Source organism: Tachyglossus aculeatus, chromosome 15 (assembly GCF_015852505.1).
Source record: "Tachyglossus aculeatus isolate mTacAcu1 chromosome 15, mTacAcu1.pri, whole genome shotgun sequence".
NCBI classification, from domain to species: domain Eukaryota; kingdom Metazoa; phylum Chordata; class Mammalia; order Monotremata; family Tachyglossidae; genus Tachyglossus; species Tachyglossus aculeatus.
The window spans coordinates 27,100,975-27,126,863 of NC_052080.1; the positions used below are offsets into that span (position 1 = coordinate 27,100,975).

Sequence of the window (25,889 nt, forward strand, 5' to 3'; positions counted from 1 at the left end):
AATTGATTGGGAGAATTAAACAGGCTGTGAAGACCTGTAGTGGAGATTCAGGCAAGATAAAGGGCCTGAAGCCAAGCTCTTCTTTTACCCCTCAAATGTTCTCTCTGATTTTGAATACACAGGCCTGTGAAGACCTGATGGGGAGAATTACATGGGCCATGAAGACCTGAAAGGAGATCCTTAAGTGAAAGAATTTAACAAACCTTGAAGACCTGAAAGGAGATCCTTAAGTGAAAGAATTTAACAAGCCTTGAAGACCTGTCATAGAAATTCAAATGGGATGAGTGGCATGAAGCCCATCTTTCCTTTTCCCCCTCAAATATTCTTTGTCCTTGAGTATGGAGACAGGGAAGATCTGCAGTGGAAGTAAAAACAGGCCATGAAGACCTGAAGGACAGTGGGAGAATTCAACAGGCCTTGAAGGCCTGCAGTGGGAATTCACAAAGGATACATGGCATATTAGGACAGTCTCTCCTTTGCCCTTCCGAGATCCTCTCCGTTCTCCGGAGAATACAAGTCATAAAGACCTGACGGAGATTATTAAACAGGCCATGAAGACCTGGAGGAAAGTGGGAGACTTCAACAGGCCTTGAAGACCTGCAGTGGGAATTCACAGAAGATGCACGGCATAAAAGGCAAGAGAACACAGGCCATGGAGACCTGCAGGGGAGAATTAAATTGTGGCATGAAACAAGCCTTGAAGACCTGAAAGAGAGAATTGAATGGGAGAATTAAACAGGCTGTGAAGACCTGTAGTGGAGATTCAGGGAAGATAAAGGGCCTGAAGCCAAGCTCTTCTTTTACCCCTCAAATGTTCTCTCTGATTTTGAGTACACAGGCCGTGAAGACCTGATGGGGAGAATTACACAGGCCATGAAGACCTGAAAGGAGATCCTTAAGTGAAAGAATTTAACAAGCCTTGAAGACCTGTCATAGAAATTCAAATGGGATGAGTGGCATGAAGCCCATCTTTCCTTTTCCCCCTCAAATATTCTTTGTCTTTGAGTATGGAGACGGGGAAGATCTGCAGTGGAAGTAAAAACAGGCCTTGAAGACCTGAAGGACAGTGGGAGAATTCAACCGGCCTTGAAGACCTGCAGTGGGAATTCACAAAGGATACATGGCATATTAGGACAGTCTCTCCTTTGCCCTTCCTAGATCCTCTCCGTTCTCCGGAGAATACAAGTCATAAAGACCTGACGGAGATGATTAAAGAGGCCATGAAGACCTGCAGGGGAGAATTAAATTGAAGAATGAAACGAGCCATGAAGACCTGAAAGAGAGAATTAAATGGGAGAATTAAACAGGCAGCATAGACCTGTAGTGATAATTCAGAGAGGATAAAAATGGCATGAAGCCAGTCTCTCCTTTTCCCCCTCAGGTGTTCTCTCTGCTTTTGACTACATAGGCCGTGAAAATCTGAAGGAGAGAATGAATTAAATGGGACCGCTGAACAGGCCGTGAAGACCCAAACAGGAAATAATTAAATGGGACAATTAAACAGGGCTTGGAGATTTGCAGTAGAGATTCCCTTGAACGCCCGGGCCACAGATGAAGAAGTGAGCAACACACGTTTCTGGAAAGAATCAATTGGGTTTGAGTACGGGGCCTTACCAAAATCTTCCTAGATAACAATGGGAATTCCTTTTCCAATAATGCTGCAACATAGAACGAGAGGTCTAAGAAATTTTGCAGCTCTCTCTTAAAGCTTATCATTTTCCTCACTCAAAATCTTATCCAGTTCCAGTAGTAAGTGGAGAAAACCGTATCATTCACAATGATTTTAATGAGGAATTCATTTGGTTTTAAGGAGATTTCAAGTAAATTTCCTGAGGATATTTATAATCAAATTCTTTTTTACCTACCCTCAAAATTTCCTACTAGGTTTTTCCTGGGTAACCTCACTTTACTTTCTTTTTAACTTTGCATGATTACCTCAAGGTTTTACTATACCACCTATCTATCCCTGACTGAAATGCCATGGTATAAAACCCAGAACCTTGAGTCTCCTCCCCTGAAAACAGGTCGGAGAAAAGTACTGTGAGGATGACATTAAAAAATTTCTCCCGTTAATGTTTGAGACATATTTCGAGGTTAAAGACAGTGGCAGCAAACACCTTTGACAAGGTAAATTTGGAAAATGTAGAAATAAAATCTTATCTCCAATATCAGAAATTAATTGAGGTACTTATTCTCAGAGACAGGCAGTGTTTCTGCTTCTTAAGTTGGAGGCGAGTGTCCTGGTCTGCTGGATCAGAGGCAGCTCTCCTCTTCATCATCATCATCAATCGTATTTATTGAGCGCTTACTATGTGCAGAGCACTGTACTAAGCGCTTGGGAAGTAAAAATTGGCAACAACCAATTTCTTCCTCCTCTTTTGGCCTGGCCGCTCAGGATATTTCCTCAGGCATGGAAGTGACACAACAGCGCAGAACAAACACCCAGAAATCCTCACACCCTTTTCCTTTTCTCCTCCCAGCAGGTTTAATTCCTTCCTAATTTCTTCACCCGAAATCAAAAATACACCAAAAATGCCCTTTAGAAAATCGCTACTCCTAATCTTAAGAATCACACTGAATTTCTCTTTCCCTACCTTTCTTCCCTGTAGTTGCTGCCAGCATGTCAGTGCCTGGTGGGCAAACCTGATTCTCCCGGTTGAGTACCTGGATCAGAGGCAGGGGCAGGAAGTAGGAATTGGCACCTTGGGCTTCCTGTCCTGAGGCGTTCCCTGAAGTCCGAAGATCCTGGTGACTTGGGCAGGCAGGACATGTTCCTGAAAAGAATCAACCAGGTTTGAGCACAAACCCTCACCAAAATCTTCCTAGATAAAAATGAGGATCCCTCCTCCAATTAAGCTCCATAGAGCTATGGGACTGTGGCATTTCTGTGCTCTTTTTTAAAGTTTATCAATTTCCTCACTTAGAGCATTACCCAGTGCCAGTAATCAGTGGAAAAAACTGAATCTAATACAGGGATTTCTAGTGAGAAGTGTATTTGGATTTAAAGGGATTTTAAGTAAATTTGCTGAGGAAATTTACAATCAGGTTCTTTTTTAACCTACCTTTAAAATGTCAGGCTTATGTTTCTCCTAGTTAACCCCAGTTTAAATTCTATGTAATTATTGGTAATTGCCTAAGTGCTGCCTGTGCCTCCTTTCTCTCCCTGCCAGAACTATAAACCTATAAAACCCAGTACCTCAAGTTTCATCCACTGAAAACAGATCGGGGAAAAGTACAGTGAGGATAATATTAACAAATTTCCTTCTTTTTATTGGGGATATAAAGTTTAAGAGAAATATCTCCGAGGTAAAAACAGTGACAACAAACAGCTTTTTCAAAGGTAAATCTGAAAAGGAATAGAAAGATAATTTCATCTCCAATATCAGAAATTAACTGAGGTACTTATTCTTTTAAGTCAGGCAGCCAAGTCCGTATCTCCTCTGCCAACATCCCGGGCTCTCTGAATCGGCTTGATCGGAGGTAGCTCTCCCTCCTCCTGTGGGCCTTCGACTGTCCACCCTGAATCCATCGGGATATTTCCTCAGGCACCCGAGTGACACAGATGTGCAGAACAAACTCCCAAAGACACCCCTGCCCTCCCCCACCCCTTTTCCTTTTTTTTTTTCACAGCAGGCTAAATTTCTTCCCAATTTCTTCAGAGAAAACCTAGAAAATTAAAGATCTTGAAAGAATTTGTCCAGAAATAGCCTTCCCTCGGCCCACAAATTCATCTACAGACTGGCTGTAGCATGAATCTATTCATCCTTCAGTAGTAGGGTTCCCTTCGCATCTAATCTTTAGAACCACACGGAATTTCCCTTTTCCCCTCTCCCCTTTTTCCCAAGCTATAGCTGCTGCTGGTGGGCAAACCTGACTTTCCTAGAGGAGACTTTGGCTGGGCAGAGGGAGCTTTGAACTGGAATTGGCACCTTGGACTTCCGGGCCTGAGGCAGCCCCTCGACTCTGATGAAACAGGTGACTTGAACAAGTTCCTGAAACAAATCAACCGGGTTAGAGCAAAATTCCTCACCAAAATCTTCCCAGACAATAACAGAGATTCCTTCTTCAGTAATGCTTCTACACCGAACTAAAGGCCTAGGAAATTTCACTGCTCTTTTTCAAAGTTTCTCCATTTCCTCACTTAGAACCTTTACTCAATGTCAGTAATCAGTGGAGAAAACTACATCTATCAGTGAATTCTAATTGGAAATTTATTCTGTTTTACAAAGATTTTAAGTCAATTTTCTCAGGGAAAGAGAAAACTACATCTATCAGTGAATTCTAATTGGAAATTTATTCTGTTTTACAAAGATTTTAAGTAAATTTTCTCGGGGAAGGAGAAAACCACATCTACCAGTGAATTCTAATTGGAAATTTATTCTGTTTTACAAAGATTTTAAGTAAATTTTCTCAGGGAAGGAGAAAACCACATCTATCAGTGAATTCTAATTGGAAATTTATTCTGTTTTACAAAGATTTTAAGTAAATTTTCTCAGGGAAGGAGAAAACCACATCTATCAGTGGATTCTAATTGGAAATTTATTCTGTTTTACAAAGATTTTAAGTAAATTTTCTCAGGGAAGGAGAAAACTACATATATCAGTGAATTCTAATCGGAAATTTATTCTGTTTCACAAAGATTTTAAGTAAATTTTCTCAGGGAAGGAGAAAACTACATCTATCAGTGAATTCTAATTGGAAATTTATTCTGTTTTTACAAAGATTTTAAGTAAATTTTCTCAGGGAAGGAGAAAACTACATGTATCAGTGAATTCTAATTGGAAATTTATTCTGTCTTTACAAAGATTTTAAGTAAATTTTCTCAGGGAAGGAGAAAACCACATCTATCAGTGAATTCTAATTGGAAATTTATTCTGTTTTACAAAGATTTTAAGTCAATTTTCTCAGGGAAGGAGAAAACTACATCTCTCAGTGAATTCTAATTGGAAATTTATTCTGTTTTACAAAGATTTTAAGTAAATTTTCTCAGGGAAGGAGAAAACTACATCTATCAGTGAATTCTAATTGGAAATTTGTTCTGTTTTACAAAGATTTTAAGTAACTTTTCTCAGGGAAGGAGAAAACCACATCTATCAGTGAATTCTAATTGGAAATTTATTCTGTTTTACAAAGATTTTAAGTAAATTTTCTCAGGGAAGGAGAAAACTACATCTATCAGTGAGTTCTAATTGGAAATTTATTCTGTTTCACAAAGATTTTAAGTAAATTTTCTCAGGGAAGGCGAAAACTACATCTATCAGTGAATTCTAATTGGAAATCTATTCTGTTTTTACAAAGATTTTAAGTAAGTTTTCTCAGGGAAGGAGAAAACTACATCTATCAGTGAATTCTAATTGGAAATTTATTCTGTTTTACAAAAATTTTAAGTAAATTTTCTCAGGGAAGGAGAAAAACTACATATATCAGTGAATTCTAATTGGAAATTTATTCTGTTTTACAAAGATTTTAAGTAAATTTTCTCAGGGAATTAACAAATCAGATTTCTTTTTAACCTACTTTTAAATTTCTCCTTGAGTTTTCTGAGTAAATTTCACTTAGTCTATTTAACTTTGCGTTGTCTCAAGCCTTAATTCAACCACCTTTTGCTCCCTGACTGAAATACAAATGTATAAAACATATAACATATGCTTTCTTCCACTGAAAACATTAGGGATTAGGGAAAGACTCTAAGGGAAAATGTCAACCAGTTTTTCATTTTTATAAATAAAGTCTAGGATAAATATCCAACGGGTAAAAACAGATTTTTTAAAGATTTATTTGTAGAGTACAACATTAGAATTTCCTCTCCCACTGCAGAAATAATTTAAGGTACTTATTTTTTTTTTTCCCTACCAGTAGTCAGCTCCTCTCTCCTCTCTCCTCTTCTAGACTGTGAGCCCACTGTTGGGGAGGGACCGTCCCTATATGTTGCCAACTTGGACTTCCCAAGCGCTTAGTACAGTGCTCTGCATCATCATCAATCATATTTATTGAGCGCTTACTATGTGCAGAACACTGTACTAAGCGCTTGTAATAGAGTAATAAATCTGTACAAACATATAGACAGGTGCCGCGGGGAGGGGAAGGAGGTAGGGCGGGGGGGATGGAGAGGGAGAGGAAGGAGGGGGCTCACAGTCCGAATCCCCATTTTACAGATGAGGTAACTGAGGCCCAGAGAAGTTGTGACTTGCCCAAGGTCACACAGCTAACAAGTGGTGGAGCCGGGATTCGAACCCATGACCTCCGACTCCCAAGCCCACGCTCTTCCCACTGTAAGCGCTCAATAAATACGATTGATGATGATGATATTTGAGCACACACCTTCACTCAAGCTGTCCTACAACACAAGTACCAATTACTTCTTCTGAATTGTTCCATAGTAATGTTGGGTCTCAATTGCATGACAAAAGTAATTTTTCCCTTGTAAATATTGAAGAAAATATGTATCAAATTAATGAAAATCTTTCCTTAGAGAATGCCCACCGCTGTTTCAGACCGACTACATCGTTTTAACTCCGGCTGAAAATATCAGGTACCCGTGGTTAGGGAGAAAGGTCGGGGGAAACTAGTTCATTCATTTTTATGTTCATTCATTAGGGAAGCAGCGTGGCTCCGTGGAAAAGAGCATGGGCTTTGGAGCCCGAAGTCATGGGTTCGAATCCCAGCTCTGCCACATGTCTGCTGGGTGACCTTGGGCGAGTCACGTAACTTCTCGGAGTCTCAGTTCCCTCATCTGTAAAATGGGGATTAAGACTGTGGGACAACGTAATCACCTTGTATCCCCCCCCCCAAGCGCTTAGAACAGTGTTTTGCACATAGTAAGCGCTTAACAAATGCCATTATTATTATTATTTTAGTTATCATCAATCGCATTTATTGAGCGCTTACTGTGTGCAGAGCACTGTACTAAGCGCTCAATAAATTCTAAATTCTAATAAATTTTAGTTCTCTTCTGGACTAAAATGCAAATAGTAGGTAAACTGAAATCTTAAAAGTTTGTTTAGGGTCAACCATCCTTCATTGGTGGCCTGGCTCGAGGGGCCCCCAGGATTCTGGTCGGGTAAATTCAACCCTTATTCTCTATGAAGAAAGGCTGAATTCTCTCCTCCTTCAGTGAAAGCCCGGAGTCCTCTTGGCTGACTTTGGGCCGGGGGAGATGTTCTGTGAGGAAGACGTAGAAATGGACATAGTAAGCGCTCAATAAATACGATTGACGATTGATGAAATGGCCCCATCCTGACTGATAGATAAAAGATGAGAAGAACAGGTCCGTTCTGAGCGCCCTTTATAGAAAATGGTGACAAAACGATTAGAAGTAACGTAGGCCGTCCTCGGCTCCCCTCAGCCTCGCCGCCACCCTCAGCCCCTCGGCTCCCCTCATCCCCTCGGTTCCCCTCACCCGCTCCGCTCCCCTCAGCCCCTCGGCTCCCCTCACCCGCTCCGCTCCCCTCAGCCCCTCGGCTCCCCTCAGCCCTTCCGCTCCCGTCCCCCGCTCCCCTCAGCTCCCCTCAGCCCTTCCGCTCCCGTCCCCCGCTCCCCTCAGCTCCCCTCAGCCCTTCCGCTCCCGTCCCCCGCTCCCCTCGGCTCCCCTCAGCCGCTCCCCTCGACCCTTCGGCTCCCCCCAACTCTTCCGCTCCGGCCCCCGCTCCCCTCAGCCCTCGGCTCCCCTCAGTCCCTCGTTTTTTCCTCAGCCCCTCTGCTCCCCTCAGCCCCCCGCTCCCCTCAGCCCCTCGGTTCCCCTCAGCCCCTCCGCTCTCCTCGGCCCCTGCGCTCCCCTCGGCCCCTCCGTTCCCCTCAGCCCCTCGGCTCCCCTCAGTCCCTCGTTTTTTCCTCAGCCCCCCTCGGCTCCCCTCAGTCCCCCGCTCCCCTCAGCCCCCCGCTCCCCTCAGCCCCTCGGTTCCCCTCAGCCCCTCCGCTCCCCTCGGCCCCTCCGCTCCCCTCGGCCCCTCCGCTCTCCTCAGCCCCTCGGCTCCCCTCAGTCCCTCGTTTTTTCCTCAGCCCCTCTGCTCCCCTCAGCCCCCCGCTCCCCTCAGTCCCCCGCTCCCCTCAGCCCCCCGCTCCCCTCAGCCCCTCGGTTCCCCTCAGCCCCTCCGCTCCCCTCGGCCCCTCCGCTCCCCTCGGCCCCTCCGCTCTCCTCAGCCCCTCCGCTCCCCCCAGCCTGTCGCCTCCCATCCTCCCCTCGACCCCCCTCAGCCCCGTGGCTCTCCTCCGCCGCTCCACTCCCCTCTGTTCCCCTCAGCCCCCCTCGGCTCCCCTCAGCCCCCCTCGGCTCCCCTCAGCCCCCCTCCGCTCCCCTCCGCCGCTCCCCTCCCCTCTGTTCCCCTCAGCCCCTCCGCTCTCCGCAGCCTCTGGTCTCCCACCGTCCCCTCGGCTCCCCTCAGCCCCTCCGCTCCCCTCAGCCCCTTGGCTCCCCTTACCCGCCCCGCTGCCCTCAGCCCCGTGGCTCCCCTCAGCCCCTCCGCTCCCCTCAGCCCCTCGACTCCCCTCAGCCCTTCCGCTCCCCTCAGCCCTTCCGCTCCACTCCCCTCTGTTCCCCTCAGCCCCTCCGCTCTTCCCAGCCTCTCGCCTCCCCTCGTCCCCTCGGCTCCCCCCTCACCCACTCCGCTCCCCTCTGTTCCCCTCATCCGCTCCACTCCCCTCTGTTCCCCTCAGCCCCTCCGCTCTCTGCAGCCTCTCGTCTCCCCTCGTCCCCTCGGCTCTCCTCAGCTCCCCTCAGCCCCTCCGCTCGCCTCAGCCCCGCGCCTCATTCATTCATTCATTCATTCATTCAATCGTATTGATTGAGCGCTTCCTGTGTGCAGAGCACTGGACTAAGCGCTTGGGAAGTCCAAGTTGGCAACATCTAGAGACGGTCCCTACCCAACCACGGGGCCTCTCCGCAGCCCCCTCGGCTCCGCGGTTCCCCTCACCCTCTCCGTTCCCCTTCGGCCGAGGCTCGGCGCCCCTCACCGCAGCCCGCTCCCTTCACTCCTCCGGTTGTCCTGAGCCAGCCCCTCCGCGGTCTTCACCGGCTCCGCTGTCCCCAGCCGGAGGCTCCGCTCCGCTGCCCTCAGCCCCGGGGCTCCCCGCGGCTCCCCCTCGGCTCCCCCTCGGCTCCCCCTCGGCTCCCCCTCGGCTCCCCCTCGGCTCCCCCTCGGCCCCTCCGCTCTCCTCCCCCGTCGGTTCTCCTCCTCGGCTCTCCTCATCCTCTCCGCTCCGCCCCTCCCCGCTCCCCTCAGTCCCACCCCGCTCCCCGGAGCCCCGCGGCTCCCCTCGGCCCCACCGCTCCCCTCACCATCTCCGCTCCCCTCCCCTGCCCCTCGGCTCCCCTCAGCCCTCCCGTTCTCCTCAGCCCTCCGCTCTCAATCAATCAATCAATCAATCAATCAATCAATCGTATTTATTGAGCGCTTACTGTGTGCAGAGCACTGTGCTAAGCTCTTGGGAAGTACAAGTTGGCAACATATAGAGACGGTCCCTACCGCTCTCCTCAGCCCCTCGACTCCCCTCAGCCCCATGGCTCCCCACAGCCCCTCGGCTCCCCTCACCCGCTCCTCTCCGCTCCGCTCCCCTCAGCCGCCTCGTTTTTCCTCAGCCCCATGGCTCCTCTCACTCGCTCTCCTCAGGTCCTCGGCTCCCCTCAGGCCCTCGTTTTTCCTCAGCCCCTCGGCTCCCCTCAGCTCCCCTCAGGCCCTCGTTTTTCCTCAGCCCCTCGGCTCCCCTCAGCTCCCCTCAGGCCCTCGTTTTTCCTCAGCCCCTCGGCTCCCCTCAGCTCCCCTCAGGCCCTCGTTTTTCCTCAGCCCCTCGACTCCCCTCACCCGCTCTCCTCAGCCCCTCCGCTCCCCTCAGCCCCTCGTTTCCCCTCAGCTCCCCTCAGCCCCTCTGGTCCCCTCAGCCCCTCTGGTCCCCTCAGCCCCTCGTTTTCCCTCACCCGCTCCCCTCAGCCCCTCGTTTTTCCTCAGCCCCCCTCCGCTCCCCTCAGCCCCTCGTTTCCCCTCAGCTCCCCTCAGCCCCTCTGGTCCCCTCAGCCCCTCGTTTTCCCTCACCCGCTCCCCTCAGCCCCTCGTTTTTCCTCAGCCCCCCTCGGCTCCCCTCAGCCCCCCTGGTCCCCTCAGCCCCTCGTTTTCCCTCAGCCCCTCGGCTCCCCTCACCCGCTCCCCTCAGCCCCTCGTTTTTCCTCAGCCCCCTTCAGCTCCCCTCAGTCCCCCTCCGCTCTCCTCAGCCCCATGGCTCCCCTCACTCGCTCCCCTCAGGCCCTCGGCTCCCCTCAGCCCCTCGGCTCCCCTCAGCTCCCCTCAGGCCCTCGTTTTTCCTCAGCCCCTCGGCTCCCCTCAGCCCCTCGGTTCCCCTCAGCTCCCCTCAGCTCCGCTCCTCTCCCCGCGGCCCCCCTCGTTTTTCCTCAGCCCCATGGCTCCCCTCACTCGCTCTCCTCAGTCCCTCGGTTCCTCTCAGCCCCTCGTTTTTCCTCAGCCCCTTGACTCCCCTCACCCGCTCTCCTCCTCAGCCCCGCTCCTCTCCCCTCAGCCCCCTCGTTTTTCTTCAGCCCCCCCCGGCTCCCCTCAGCCCCGCTCCTCTCCCCTCAGCCCCCTCATTTTTCCTCAGCCCCTCGGCTCCCCTCACCCGCTCCCCTCAGCCCCTCCGCTCCCCTCAGCCCCTCGTTTTTCCTCAGCCCCTCAGCTCCCCTCAGTCCCCCTCTGCTCCCCTCAACTCCTCCGCTCTCCTCAGCCCCTCTCGGCTTCCTTCAGTCCCCCTCAGCCCCCTCGTTTTTCCTCAGCCCCCTCGTTTTTCCTCAGCCCCATGGCTCCCCTCACTCGCCCTCCTCAGGCCCTCTGCTCCCCTCAGGCCCTCGTTTTTCCTCAGCCCCTCGTTTTTCCTCAGCCCCTCGGTTCCCCTCAATCAATCAATCAATCAATCGTATTTATTGAGCGCTTACTGTGTGCAGAGCACCGTACTAAGCGCTTGGGAAGCACAAGTTGGCATCATATAGAGACGGTCCCTACCCAACAGTGGGCTCACAGTCTGGGCTCCCCGGCTCCCCTCAGCCCCTCGTTTTTCCTCAGCCCCTCGGCTCCCCTCAGCCTGTGGGTTCTGCTCAGCCGCTGCTCTAGGCGGGGCAAATAATAATAATACTAATAATAATGATGGTATTTGTTAAGCGCTTACTACGTGCAAAGCACTGTTCTAAGCGCTGGGGAGGTTACAAGGTGATCAGGTTGTCCCACCGGGGGGGCTCGCACAATTTTAATCCCCATTTTCCAGATGAGGTCACTGAGGCCCAGAGAAGTTACGTGACTTGCCCAAAGTCACACAGCTAACAGTTGGCGGAGCAGGGATTTGAACCCATGATCTCTGACTCCAAAGCCCGGGCTCTTTCCACCGAGCCACGCTGCTTCTCTGGATAATGGGTGGATTTGGAAAGGCATTTGGGAAAGGCAAATGGATACCTTTCCTTTTTTACGGCATTTGTTTAGCGCTTACTACGTGCTAGGCCCTGTACTAAGCGATGGGGTCGATGCAAGCCACTGAAAACGCACTTGTCAAAGGCATGGTGTCGTTATTCACCGGTTTTTCCATGTTTCTGTGGAATTCTTTTAATCCTGCCTAACTGTTAGCGATTATTTTGATGTTTCCCATGTCGTTGAAGTCATTGCAACATTTTCATGTCTTCCACTGAAAGTCTGTGAGAAAATTTGTGTGGAAAAATTGATCTTTTTTTAACATAGCATAAAAATACCGTTTGGCAGGGCTTTTTTTCTGGAATAAGATAGTTATACAGTTATCCGAGAAAGGAAAATTTCAATAAATTGTCTCTACTAGTCAGTTCTACAAGGAAGGACACGTGTGTGTATGTGTTTTGGGGGCGGGACGGGGTGGGTGGATTTCTAAACTTCCAAATGACAGGTTCTCCTGGGAGAATGAATTCACAAATTTTTCTGTGAGCGCATGATCTACCCTGATGACACTTTTCCTGTTTCTTCCATTGAGGGATAACTGTCTTTGCCTTAGTACCTGAGGTTTTTATGGCTATGGCAATATTTCCAACAGACCTGCCCCAAATATAGTATAGGGAATTTTCAGTAAGAGAAATGCCGTTTTTTCTAGGAAATAACAGAAAGAAATAAAAAAAAACCCAGCTCTGCTTAATATTGAGGGAGATTCTACCGTTTTCTATTCAGATAATCTCTACAGATGCCACTCTCTGACCGGAAAATGGTAGAGTCTCCCTCAATACTACCAAGACTAGGGGACCCCCAATGTTTTGGCCAGTCAGAAAACTACTTTTCTCCTCGTGTATTTTATTTTCAAATTTGCAGGACTCTCATCAGGGTTCTCTAATTTTTTTCCCACAGTGCTTCAGAATTTTACTACATGATTCATGACTGAGTTATCCATTTTGTTCATCTCCTTGGAAAATTTTGAAGGGAAATAGAGGAATGTCTTCTTTAGTCTTTTCTTCCCAAATTCTACCTGATGTCCGCTTTTGGAGTGACTGATATGGTATTAGTATTTACAAAATTGGGAATAAATGAATCCCTAGGTAAAGACGAAGTGCAAATTCCTAATTATAATGATAATGATGATGGTATTTGTTAAGCACCTGCTATGTGCCCAGCACTGTTCTAAGCACTAGGGTAGATACAAGGTAATCAGATCGTCCCACGTGGGGCTCACAGTCTTAATCCCCATTTTACAGATGAGGTAAGCGAGGCCCAGAGAAGTGAAGTGACTTGTCCAAGGTCACACAGCAGACAAGTGGCATGTGACATGGGAATCTCGTGGATGACTGTTGTAAGTATAATTACGTGTGTTAATCCCATTGTCTATCTCACTTCTTTAAGTGGGAGTTTCAAAGGCAGAACTATTTTAAATCACCGAAAGCCTGGAGTCATCTCCAGGGATAATAGATCTGGGGGACCAGCTCTGAGGAAATTCATTTGTGATTGATCCATTTTGGCTATTGAAGGATAGAAAAAAGAACTGGTCTGTGAATGTAATAATAATAGTGTTTGAGAGCTTATTACGTGGCAAGAACTGTACTGGGGTAGATACAAGATAATCAGATCAGACGCAGCCTCTGTCCAATTATAAGACTCACAGTCTAATAATAGTGATGAAATTTAAGTGCTTACTATGTGGCAGGCTCTGTACTAAGTGTACAAGCAAATCGGATTGGACACAGTTCCTGTCCCACTTGAGGCTTACAGTCTCGAGCCCCATTTTACAGATGAGGTAACTGAGGAACAGAGAAATGGAGTGATTTGCCCAAGGTCCCACAGCAAACAAGTGATGGAGGTGGAATTAGAACTCACGACCCTCTGACTCCCAGCCCGTGCTCTAGTGGCTACACCATACTGCTTCTCTGTGGCATAGAGAGCCATACATATCTGTAATTTATTCATAATAATGTCTGTCTCCCCATCCAGACTGTAAGCTTGTTATGGGCAGGGAATGTGTCTGTTCATTCATTCAGTCATATTTATTGAGTGCTTACTGGGTGCAGAACTCTGTATTAAGCGCTTGGAAAGTACACTACAGCAGCAGAGACGATCCCTACCCAACAACGGGCTCACTATGGTTATATTGTACTCTCCCAAGCGCTTAGTACAGCACCCTGCACTCAATAAGCTTATCGCTCGCTCCCTTTGCTCTTCTTCTCCCTCCCCGCAGCACATATGTACATATGTATATATCTATATGTTGCTGACTTGTACTTCCCAAGCACTTAGTACAGTGCTCTGCACACAGTAAGCGTTCAATAAATACAATTGAATGAATGAATGAGTGAATCTATAATACTATTTATTTATATTGATGCCTGTGTACTTGTTTTGATCTGTATATACCTATAATTCTATTTATTTATATTGCTGCCTGTTTACTTGTTTTGATGTGTTTATATCTATAATTATATTTATTTATATTGATGCCTGTTTACTTGTTTTGATCTGTATATATCCATAATTCTATTTATATTGCTTTCTGTTTACTTGTTTTGATCTGTATATATCTATAATTCTTTTTATTTATATTGCTGCCTGTTTACTTGTTTTGATGTGTTTATATCTACAATTCTATTTATTTATATTGCTGCCTGTTTACTCGTTTTGATGTGTTTATATCTACAATTCTATTTATTTATATTGATGCCTGTTTACTTGTTTTGAGGTTTGTCTCTCCCCTCCTAGACTGTAAACCAGGTGCGGGCAGGGATTACAGTTGTCTCCCCCTTCTAGACTGTGAGCCCGCTGTTGGGTAGGGACCGTCTCTATATGTTGCCGACTCGTACTTCCCAAGCGCTTAGTCCAGTGCTCTGCACACAGTAAGCGCTCAATAAATACGATTGAATGAATGAATGAATAAGCTCCCAATAAATACGATTGAGTGAATGAATGAACGAAGACTGCTACAATTATAATTATTATTATTTTCCCTTCGGCCTCCTAGCATGACAGCAGCGAGCTGGGAAGGAGCCAGGCGAGTGATTCCGGACGGAGGAGGAGCCCGGGGTGGCCAGGAAACGTGTGCCAGCGGGACGATGCCCAGCTGCCCCCTTTTTCCTCAGACCCGGTGCCCGGCCGGGAACAGGATGCCACCTCCCTGCGGCTCGCGAAAGGAGGTCAACCTGGACCGGCCTCTCCGGGGCTGCGAGTTTTCCACGTGTGGGGAAGGCACATAAGCGCTTAGTACAGTGCAAGCGCTTAGTACAGTGCTCTGCACACAGTAAGCGCTCAATAAATACGATTGATTGATAGCGGCTAGATCACGGGCCTCGGAATCAGAAGGTCATGGGTTCTAACCCGGTATCTGCCACTTGTCTGCTGTGTGACCTTGCGCAAGTCACTTCACTTCCGTGTGCCTCAGTTACCATTCATTCATTCACTCAATGGTATTTATTGAGCGCTTACTGTGTGCAGTGCTGGAATAGATATGATTTAATCAGATTGGACACTCATTCATTCAATCGTATTGAGCACTTACTGTGTGCAGAGCACTGGACTAAGCGATTGGGAAGTACAAGTCGGCAACATATAGAGACGGTCCCTACCCAACAACGGGCTCCCAGTCTAGGAGGGGGAGACAGACGACAAGATCAAACATGTAGACCGGTGGCAAAATCGTCAGAACAAATAGAATTAAAGCTAGATGCACATCATTAACAAAATAAATAGTAAATAGGTACAAGTGAAATAAACGGAGTAATAAATCTGTACAAACATACATCTGTAAAATGGGGAATAAGACTGTGAGGCCTATGAGGGACAGGGACTGAATCCAACCCAATTTGCTTGTAACCACGTGATGCTTGGCACCTAATAGCCGATTAATAAATATTATTATGATTATCGGAACAATAAAGAAGGTTGATCCTGAGCTTTGACCTTGTCTGCTCGTCATTGGGTTCATAGGCAGGGGTGTGCGGAAAGCAGAGCTGGGTCACCTGGGCGGCCGCTGGCAGGGTGGGAGAGAAGGGCGGGGGCACGGGCACGGCCGGCCGGGGGCACCGTGGCGCAGGGCATCGAGGGAGGCCTGAGCGCAGGTGTGACCCCAGATTTCACTCCGCTGCCCGGATTATCTTTGTACAGAAAGGCCCTGGGCATGTCACTCCCCTCCTCAAAAATCTTCACATGAAGCAAAAACTCCTCACTCTCAGCTTCAAGGCTCTCCATCCTCTCACCCTCTCCTACCTCACCTCCCTTTTCCACGCCACCTAACCTCCTCACTGGGCCTTTTTCTCGCCTGTCCCGCCGTCGACCCCCGGCCCACGTCCTCCCTCTGGCCTGGAATGGCCTCCCTCCTCACATCTACCATGCTCTCTTCCTCCCTTCAAAGCCCTACTGAGAGGTCACCTCCTTCAGGAGCCTTCCCAGATTGAGCTCCCCCCCTTTCCCTCAGCTCCCCTCCCTTGTCTCCCCAACTCACTGCCTTCTAGACTGTGAGCTCACTGTTGGGTAGGGACCATCTCTATGTGTTGCCAACTTGTGCTTCCCAAGCGCTTAGTACACTGCGCTGCACACAGTAAGTGCTCAATAAATACGATTGATTGATTCTACCCCCTCCGCCCACCTCATAGCGTTTGTGTGCATACCCATCATTCCATTAATTATTTTATTGATGCCTTTGTTTTGCGTGGCTCAGTGGAAAGAGCACGGAGCTTGGGAGTCAGGGAGTCATGGGTTCTAATCCCGGCTCCGACACGTCTGCTGTGTGACTTTGGGCCAGTCACTTCACTTCTCTGTGCTTCAGTGACCTCATCTGTCAAATGGGGATGAAGACTATGAGCCCCATGTGGGACCCTCTAGCGCCCAGAACAGTGCGTGGTAGTAAGCGCTTAACAAATGCCATCATTATTATTAGGTCTGTCTGTCTCTCCCGTTCTAGACTGTAACCTCGCTGTCTGTATTGCTGAATTGTCCTTTCCAAGCGCTTAGTCCAGTGCTCTGCCCACAGTAAGCGCTCAATAAATACGACTGAATGAACGAATAAATTGAAGGGGGGGGGTGCTCAAGAAGGCTTGCGCTGAGGGGACGGACGGGGCATCTCGAGAGGCCTGAGGTGAGGGCGGGGCTTAGCGGGAGGCTCGCACTCAGGGGCGGGGCCTGACTGAAGTCACGTGATCAGGGGGCGGCCCCTGCCGGAAGTCACGTGGTCAGGGGCGGGGCGGGCCGCGCCCAGGGACGGGGCTTGGCTGGGGTCACGTGGTCAGGGGCGGGGCCTACCGCATGGGTCAGGGGATGGGCCCGACTGCGGCCACGTGATCGGGGCGGGGCACGAGGAAGTCACGTGGTCGAGGGCGGGGCCTGGCTAAGGTTACGTGATCAAAGGGGCGGGGCCTGACGGAATCCACGTGACCAGGGCGGGGGCCAGGTGGAAGTCACGTGGGTCAGGGGGCGGGGCCTGATGGAAATCACGCGGTTAGGGCGGGTCTGACGAAGTCACGTGGTCACGGGCGGGGCTTGACGGAAGTCATGCGTTCAGGGGAGGGGCCTGACGGAAGTCATGCGATCAGGAACGGGGCTTGACAGAGGTCACGTGGTCAGAGGCGGGGCCGGACAGCGGCCACGTGGCCAGGGGAAAGTCACGTGATCAAGGGGCGGGGGGCATCGAAAGTCACGTGCCAGGGGCGGGGCTGACGACAGTCACGTGGTCAGGGTGGGGCCTAACGGAAGTCACGTGGTCGGGGAGGATTAGCGGAAGTCACATGGTCGGGGCGAGGTTTGGTCGGAGGCGGGGTCAGGGGCGGGGCATTGAGGGAGGTGCTAGCGGGCTCAAGGGGCGGGGCTTGATGACAGTCGCGCGCTCAGGGGGCGTGGCATAGCGGGAGTCGTGTGCTCAGAGGGCGGGGTATGGAGGAAGGTGCTAGCGGGCTTAAGGGGCGAGGCTTGATGATAGTCGCGCGCTCAGGGGGCGTGGCATAGCGGGAGGCGTGTGCTCAGAGGGCGGGGTATGAAGGGCGGTGCAAGCTCAGGGGGCGGAGCATGACGGGAGGCGCGCACTTAAGGGGCGGGGCTTGGCGGGAGGCAAGCGTTCAGGGGGCGGGGCGTGGCGTGAAGAGCGCGCTCAGGGGGCGGGGCATGGCGGGAGGCACGTCCTCAAGGGGCGGGGCTTGTCCGGAGGCGCCCTCAGGGGGCGGAGCATGGCAGGCGGCGCGCGCTCAGGGGGGCGGGGCTTGTTGGGAGGTGCGCGATCAGGGGGCGGGGCGTAACGGGAAGCGCGCGCTCCGGGGGCGGGGCTTGGCCGGAGGCTCGCGCTCAAGGGGCGGGGCTGGGCGGGAGGCTCGTGCTCAATGGGCGGGGCCTGTTGGCTGGCGCGCGCTCCGGGGGCGGGGCCTGGAGGGAGGCTCGCACTCAAGGGGCGGGGCTTGGCGGGGGGCGCGCGCTCAAGGGGGCAGAGCACGGCAGGCGGCGCGCGCTCAAGGGGCGGGGCTTGGCGGGAGGCTCGCGCTCAATGGGCGGGGCCTGTTGGCTGGCGCGCGCTCCGGGGGCGGGGCATGATGGGAGGAGCGCGCCAGGGGGCGGGGCTGGGCGGGAGGCGCGCGCTCCGGGGGCGGGGCATGTTGGGAGGCTCGCGCTCAAGGGGGCGGGGCTGGGCGGGAGGCTCGCGCTCAATGGGCGGGGCCTGTTGGCTGGCGCGCGCTCCGGGGGCGGGGCTGGGCGGGAGGCGCGCGCTCCGGGGGCGGGGCTGGGCGGAAGGCGCGCGCTCAAGGGGTGGGGCTTGTTGGGAGGCTCGCGCTCAAGGGGGCGGGGCATGACGCGAAGCGCGCGCTCCGGGGGCGGGGCATGACGGGAGGCGCGCGCTCGCTCCGGGGGCGGGGCATGACGGGAGACGGGAGCGCGCGGGCCGACCGCTTGGTCCGTCGGCGCTGTGGGCGGCGGTCGCGAGCCCCCTCCCCAACGGCGTCCAGTACAGCGTCCGCGAGGAGCCCGACCCGCACCGACAGGTAAGGGAGACCTCGGCGGCGGGGGAGGGGCGGGGGGGGAGCTGCTATGTACTAAGGGCCCCCCCCCCCCGGTGCCATGTACTAAGCGCTCTCTGCCGGCCTGGAAGAGTACAACGCAATAGACACCTGTTTTGCCGCCTGGCTCCCCTCTTCTGCGCTCTAAGTCCAGCGCGGGCAGGGATCGTCTCTATTGCGGAATAATAATAATAATAGCATTTATTAAGCGCTTACTATGTGCAAAGCCCTGTTCTAAGCGCTGAGAAGGTTGCAAGGTGATCAGCTTGTCCCACGGGGGGGCTCCCAGTCTTCATCCCCATTTTACAGATGAGGGAACTGAGGCCCAGAGAAGTGACTTGCCCAAAGTCACACAGCTGACAGCGGAGCCGGGACTTGAACCCAGGACCTCTGACTCCAAAGCCCGGGCTCTTTCCACGGTGCCACCATGCCTCTCTAATTATCCTTTCCAAGCGCTCAGTACAGTGCCCTGCACGCAGTGAGCGCTCAGTAAATACGATTGAATGAATGAATAGACGCGCTCCCAGCCCTCGAGGAGTTTACGGTTTAGGTGGAGGAGATTATTATTATTATTATTATTACTACTACTAATAATAATAATGGTAATTGTTAAGCGCTTACTATGTGCCAAGCACTGTACTGAGCGCTGGGGCCGGGGGATACAAGGTAACCAGGTTGTCCCACGTGGGGCTCACAGTCTTCATCCCCATTTTCCAGATGAGGGAACCGAGGCCCAGAGAAGTGAAGTGACTTGCCCAAAGTCACCCAGCTGACAGCGGAGCCGGGACTTGAACCCATGACCTCTGACTCCAAAGCCCGGGCTCTTTCCACTGTGCCACGCTGCCTCTCTAATTATCCTTTCCAAGCGCTCAGTACAGTGTCCTGCACGCAGTGAGCGCTCAGTAAATACGATTGAATGAATGAATAGACGCGCTCCCTGCCCTCGAGGAGTTTACGGTTTAGGTGGAGGAGTTTATTAGTAGTAGTAGTAGTAGTAGTAGTAGTGAGAAGCAGCGTGGCTCAGTGGAAGGAGCCCGGGCTTTGGAGTCAGAGGTCATGGGTTCAAATTCCGGCTCCGCCAATTGTCAGCTGGGTGACTTTGGGCAAGTCACTTCACTTCTCTGGGCCTCAGTTACCTCATCTGGAAAATGGGGGTGAAGACTGTGAGCTCCCCGTGGGACAACCTGATCACCTTGCAACCTCCCCAGCGCTTAGAACAGTGCTTTGCACATAGTAAGCGCTTAATAAATGCCATCATTATTATTATTATTACTACTACTAATAATAATGGTAATGGTATTTGTTAAGCACTTACTATGTGCCAAGCACTGTACTGAGCGCTGGAGGGGGGCATACAAGGTAATTAGGTTGTCCCACGAGGGGCTCACAGTTCTTAATCTAGTACAGTGCTCTGCACATAGCGCTCAATAAATATGATTGATTGATTGATTAATCCCCGTTTGGCGGTTGAGGTAACTGAGGCACAATGCAGTGAAGTGACTTTCGTTAAATCGTATTGATTGAGTGCTTACCGTGTGTCCTCCCCCTCTCCGCAGCACCTGTATATATGTATATATGTTTGTACGGATTTATTACTCTATTTATTTTATTTGTACCTATTTATTCTATTCATTTTATTTTGTTAATATGTTTTGTTTTGTTGTCCGTCTCCCCCTTCTAGACTGTGAGCCCGCAGTTGGGTAGGGACCGTCTCTAGATGTTGCCAACGTGGACTTCCCAAGCACTTAGTACAGTGCTCTGCACACAGTAAGCGCTCAATAAATACGACTGAATGAATAAATTACTAATCATAATGGTATTTGTTAAGCACTTACTATGTGCCAAGAATTGTACCGAGCGCTGGCGGGGGATGCAAGGTAAACAGGTTGTCCCGCGCGGGGCTCACAGTCTTCATCCCCATTTTGCAGTTGAGGTAACTGAGGCACAGTTGTATTTATTGAGCGCTGTGTGCAGAGCACTGTACTAAACGCTTGGGAAGTACAAGTCGGCAACCTGTAGAGACGGACCCTCCCCACCAACGGGCTCACAGTCTAGAACTTGCCCAAGGTTGCTCCACAAGGGGCTCATGGTTCTGAATCCCCATTTTACAGCTGAGGTAACTGAGGCACGATGAGGTGAAGTGAGTGGCCCAAGGTTGCCCCACAAGGGGCTCACGGTCCTGAATCCCCATTTTACAGCTGAGGTAACTGAGGCACGATGTGAGCCCACTGTTGGGTAGGGACTGTCTCTATATGTTGCCAACTTGTCCTTCCCAAGCGCTTAGTACAGTGCTCTGCACACAGTAAGCGCTCAATAAATACGATTGATTGATTGAGGTGAAGTGAGTGGCCCAAGGTTGCCCCATACGGGGCTCACAGTTCTGAATCCCCATTTTACAGCCGAGGTAACTGAGGCACGATGAGGTGGAGTGGCCCAAGGTTGCCTCACAAGGGGCTCACAGTTCTTAATCCCCATTTTACAGATGAGGGAACCAAGGCACAGAGAATCAATCAATCAATCAATCAGTCGTATTTATTGAGCGCTTACTGTGTGCAGAGCACTGTACTAAGCGCTTGGGAAGTCCAAGTCGGCAACATCTAGAGACGGTCCCTACCCAACAGTGGGCTCACAGTCTAGAAGGGGGAGACAGAGAACAAAACCAAACATAGTAACAAAGTAAAGTAAATAGGCTATGTACAAGTAAAATAAGTAAATAGAGTAATAAATATGTACAAATATATACATATATACAGGTGCTGTGGGGAAGGGAAGGAGGAAAGGCAGACTTGCCCAGGGTCATACAGCAGTGGCGGAGTGGGATTTGAACCCACAACCTCTGACTCCCAAGCCCGGGCTCTGGCCACTAGGCCACACTGCTTCTCTCCCAGACTGGGCCCCTTCCTTCCTCTCCCCCTCGTCCCCCTCTCCATCCCCCCCATCTTACCTCCTTCCCTTCCCCACAGCACCTGTATAGATGTTTGTACATATTTATTACTCTATTTATTTATTTTACTTGTCCATATCTATTCTATTTATTTTATTTTGTTAGTCTGTTTGGTTTTGTTCTCTGTCTCCCCCTTTTAGACTGTGAGCCCACTGTTGGGTAGGGACCGTCTCTAGATGTTGCCAACTTGTACTTCCCAAGCGCTTAGTCCAGTGCTCTGCACACAGTAAGCGCTCAATAAATACGATTGATTGATTGATTGATTCTCTCCGTCTCTGGGCCTGTCGGTCCCTCTCCTTATGTTTGTCTCATTCATTCGTTCAGTTGTATTTATTGAACGCTTACTGCGTGCAAGAAGCAGTATGCCCTAGTGCATAGAGCGGGGCCTTGGGTTCTAATCCCGGCTCCGCCACGCATCTGCTGTGTGACCTTGGGTGAGCCACTGTACTTCTCCGTGCCTCAGTTCCCTCATCTGTAAACTGAGGATTGAGACTGTGAGCCCCATGTGGGACAGGGACAGTGTCCAATGTGATTTTTTTTTTAATCAATCAATCATATTTGAACCCATGACCTCTGACTCCAAAGCCCGGGCTCTTTCCACTGAGCCACGCTGCTTCTCAGTGCAAATCAATAAAATGACAAATACGTACAGAAGTGTTTGGGGGCTCGGAAGGGAAGAGGAAAGGGAGCAAGTCAGGGTGGCACAGAAGGGAGTGGGATAAGGAACCTGTACTTCCCAAGCGCTTAGTACAGTGCTCTGCACACAGTAAGCGCTCAATAAATACGATTGAATGAATGAAAAAGGAAAAGCGGGGTTTAGTCTGGGAAGGCCCCTTGGAGGAGATGGGCTTTCAATTTATCGAACGCTTATCGTGTGCGGAAACTTACTTGGGCGGAAAATCCACCAGGGCAGGGGGAGATGCATCTCTTGTGTAAGGTGACTAAACGGCTGAAATATATTAGGGCTTGGACGGGGGTCAGAGTTTTTATTATTAATAATAATAGTAATGGTATTTGTTAAGCACCTTCTTTGTGCCAGGCACTGTACGAAGCGCTGGGGTGTATGTATATATGTTTGTACATATTTATTACTCTATTTATTTATTTATTTTACTTGTACATAGCTATTCTATTTATTTTATTTTGTTAGTATGCTTGGTATGTTTGGTTTTGTTCTCTGCCTCCCCCTTTTAGACTGTGAGCCCACTGTTGGGTAGGGACTGTCTCTAGATGTTGCCAATTTGTACTTCCCAAGCGCTTAGACCAGTGCTCTGCACATAGGAAGCGCTCAATAAATACGATTGATGATGATGATGGGGTGGATATAAGCAAGTCGGGTCGAACACAGTCCCCGGCCCACGTGGGGCTTCCAGGTTCAATCCCCATTTTCCAGATGAGGTAACTGAGGCACAGAGAAGTGAAGCGACTTGCCCAAAGCCACGCATTAGATAAGTGGCGGAGCCGGGATTGGAACCCATGACCTTCTCACCCCCAGGCCCAAGCTCTATCCACTACGCTATGCTGCTTCTCAGTCGGGTCTTTAAAAGCTGGCCATGTTATACTGTACACTCCCAATAATAATAATAACGGTGGTATTTGTTAAGCGCTTACTATGTGCAAAGCACTGTTCTAAGCGCTGGGGGGATACGTGGCGATCTGGTTGTCCCACATGGGGCTCACAATCTTAATCCCCATTTTACAGATGAGGGAACTGAGGCCCAGAGAAGTGAAGTGACTTGCCCCAAGTCACACAGCTGACAAGTGGCGGAGCCGGGATTTGAACCCATGACCTCTAACTCCAAAGCCCATGCACTTTTCCAAGGCACCACGCCCAAGTGCTTAGTACAGCGGTTTGCACATTGCGCTCCATAAATACGATGGCTGAATGAGTGAACGTTCATTCATTCATGGCATTTACAAGTCACCAGTGTAAAGGGCGCCTCTCAGGGCGGCACTGTGTGCAGAGTGCCATTCTGGGGGGTGCCAACCGGGGTGGCATTGGGTGGCCAGTCAGTCAGTCGTATTTACTGAGCGCTTTCTGGTTGTAGAGCACTGTACTAATTGCTTGGGAGACTACAGTACAACAGTGTAACAAACAGTCTTTTAGACTGTGAGCCCACTGTTGGGTAGGGACCGTCTCTATATGTTGCCAACTTGTACTTCCCAAGCGCTTAGTACAGTGCTCTGCACACGGTAAGCACCCAATAAATACGATTGATGATGATGATGATGATGACATTTACTGCCCACGATGAGATCCCCCTCTCCATCCCCCCATCTTACCTCCCTCCCTTCCCCACAGCACCTGTATATATGTATATATGTTTGTACGTATTTTTTTACTCTATTTATTTATTTATTTAATTTATTTGTACATATCTATTCTATTTATTTTGTTAGTATGTTTGGTTTTGTTCTCTGTCTCCCCCTTTTAGACTGTGAGCCCACTGTTGGGTAGGGACTGTCTCTAGATGTTGCCAATTTGTACTTCCCAAGCGCTTAGTACAGTGCTCTGCACATAGTAAGCGCTCAATAAATATGATTGATGATGATGAGGTTAATAATTGTGGCATTTGTTGAGCACTTACTCCGTGCCAGGCACCGTACTAAGCACTTGGGTTCTACGGTCTCCATTTTACCGGTGATTTCGTCCGAAGGAGCAGTGGGCCTTTCCAGCCAAGTAGGGAAGAGGGGTGGAAGGGTGGGATAACCATCTCACTATGGGTTGGCTCTCAAGCGTCTGCCTCCCCCGTGTCGTCATCATCATCATCAATCGTATTTATTGAGCGCTTACTATGTGCAGAGCACTGGACTAAGTGCTTGGGAAGTACAAATTGGCAACATCTAGAGACGGTCCCTACCCAACAGTGGGCTCACAGTCTAAAAGGGGGGGACAGAGAACAAAACCAAACGTGCTAACAAAATAAAATAAATAGAATAGAAATGTACAAATAAATAGAATAGATATGTAAATAAATAGAATAGATATGTAAATAAATAGAATAGATAGGCTGCGCATCCGGCCCTGAGCTGTGAGGGGATGGGAAGGCCCGTTTCCCACCTCCCAGCCCTGCCAGCACCCAGAAACAAAGTGTCTTGGCTGATTTAGGGGAAGCAAGAGCCTCTGAGAGTTTGCAAACTCTCAAGATGAATAGAGTATCCAAACTGAGGAGTCAAAAGGGGTCCCGGGCTCCGCCGCACTCATCTGCTGCAGTGACCTTGGACAAGTCACTTCTCTGCGCCCGTTACCTCATCTGCAAAATGGGAATTAAGGCAGGGAGCCCCACGTGTCCATCCCGATTAGCTTGTATCTACCTCACCGCTTAAAACAGTGCCTGGCCCCTAGTAAGCACCGAACAAATGCCATTTAAAAAAAAAACGGTGGGATGGTCAAATGGGCACAGAACTCTTAGGTTGCCAATGATCAGCCAGTGGTATTTAATCAGCACCATGTGAGCCCCTTTTAGACTGTAGCCCACTGTTGGGTAGGGACTGTCTCTATATGTTGCCAACTTGTACTTCCCGAGCGCTTAGTACAGTGCTCTGCACACAGTAAGCACTCAATAAATACAATTGATGATATGTTGCCAACTTGTACTTCCCAAGCGCTTAGTACAGTGCTCTGCACACAGTAAGCGCTCAATAAATACGATTGATGATGAGAGTGCAATATCAATTGTGCCTACAATCGTGGTCGGCGGGATCCCCGCTATTGGTGACAGAATTTAAAATAGAGACAGAGGAAGTAGCAGAGAATTAGGATATGGGACACGAGTGCGGTTGGGGTGGGGAGTGATGATCAGAGTGCTTAGGGGGTAATAATAATAATTATGATGGCATTTATTAAGCGCTTACTATGTGCAAAGCACTGTTCTAAGCGCTGGGGAGGTTACAAGGTGATCAGGTTGTCCCACGGGGGGCTCCCAGTCTTCATCCCCCATTTTTCAGATGAGGGAACTGAGGCACAGAGAAGGGACTTGCCCAAAGTCACACAGCTGAGAATCGGCGGAGCTGAGATTTGAACCCATGACCTCTGCCTCCATAGCCGGGGCTCCTTCCACTGAGCCACGCGGCTTCTGAAAGCCAACGGCAAGGGGTTTCTGGTTGACGCGGAGATCACCACCAGGTTTCTGAGGAGTGGGGAAAAGGTGCGCGGGACAACCCGTTTAGAAAAATCATCACTCAGTCGTATTTACTGAGCGCTTACTATGTGCAGAGCACTGTACTAAGCGCTTGAAAAATGGCCCAGGAAGCAGAGTTAAGCAAAGTCTGGAAAGAGGAGAAGCTGGAGGCAGGGAGATGAGTAAGGAGGCTGACGTCAAGGCCGGCGTCGCAGCAACTGGAGCGGGAGGAGTGGAGTCTGAAGGTGTCACGAAGGTAAAATGGGCAGGATTTGGCGACAGGCCGGATACGTGGGCCGAATGCGAGATGAGCTGAGGAAAAGGCCAACTAGATTTTTGGCCTGTGGGACACGGAGAGCGGTCACGTCTGAAGTGATGGGCAAGGCAGAGG

At 50.2% G+C, this 25,889-nt stretch overlaps 1 long non-coding RNA gene across 1 annotated transcript; it reads right to left on the reverse strand.

The window, feature by feature from the left end:
• Positions 1–1,525: 1,525 nt before the first annotated feature.
• LOC119937749 lies at positions 1,526–4,188 on the reverse strand. Its single transcript, XR_005454197.1, has 3 exons — positions 3,871–4,188; positions 2,595–2,774; positions 1,526–1,576 (listed from the first exon to the last, which is right to left on the reverse strand). It is a non-coding gene; the product is annotated as an uncharacterized LOC119937749 (long non-coding RNA).
• Positions 4,189–25,889: the final 21,701 nt, after the last annotated feature.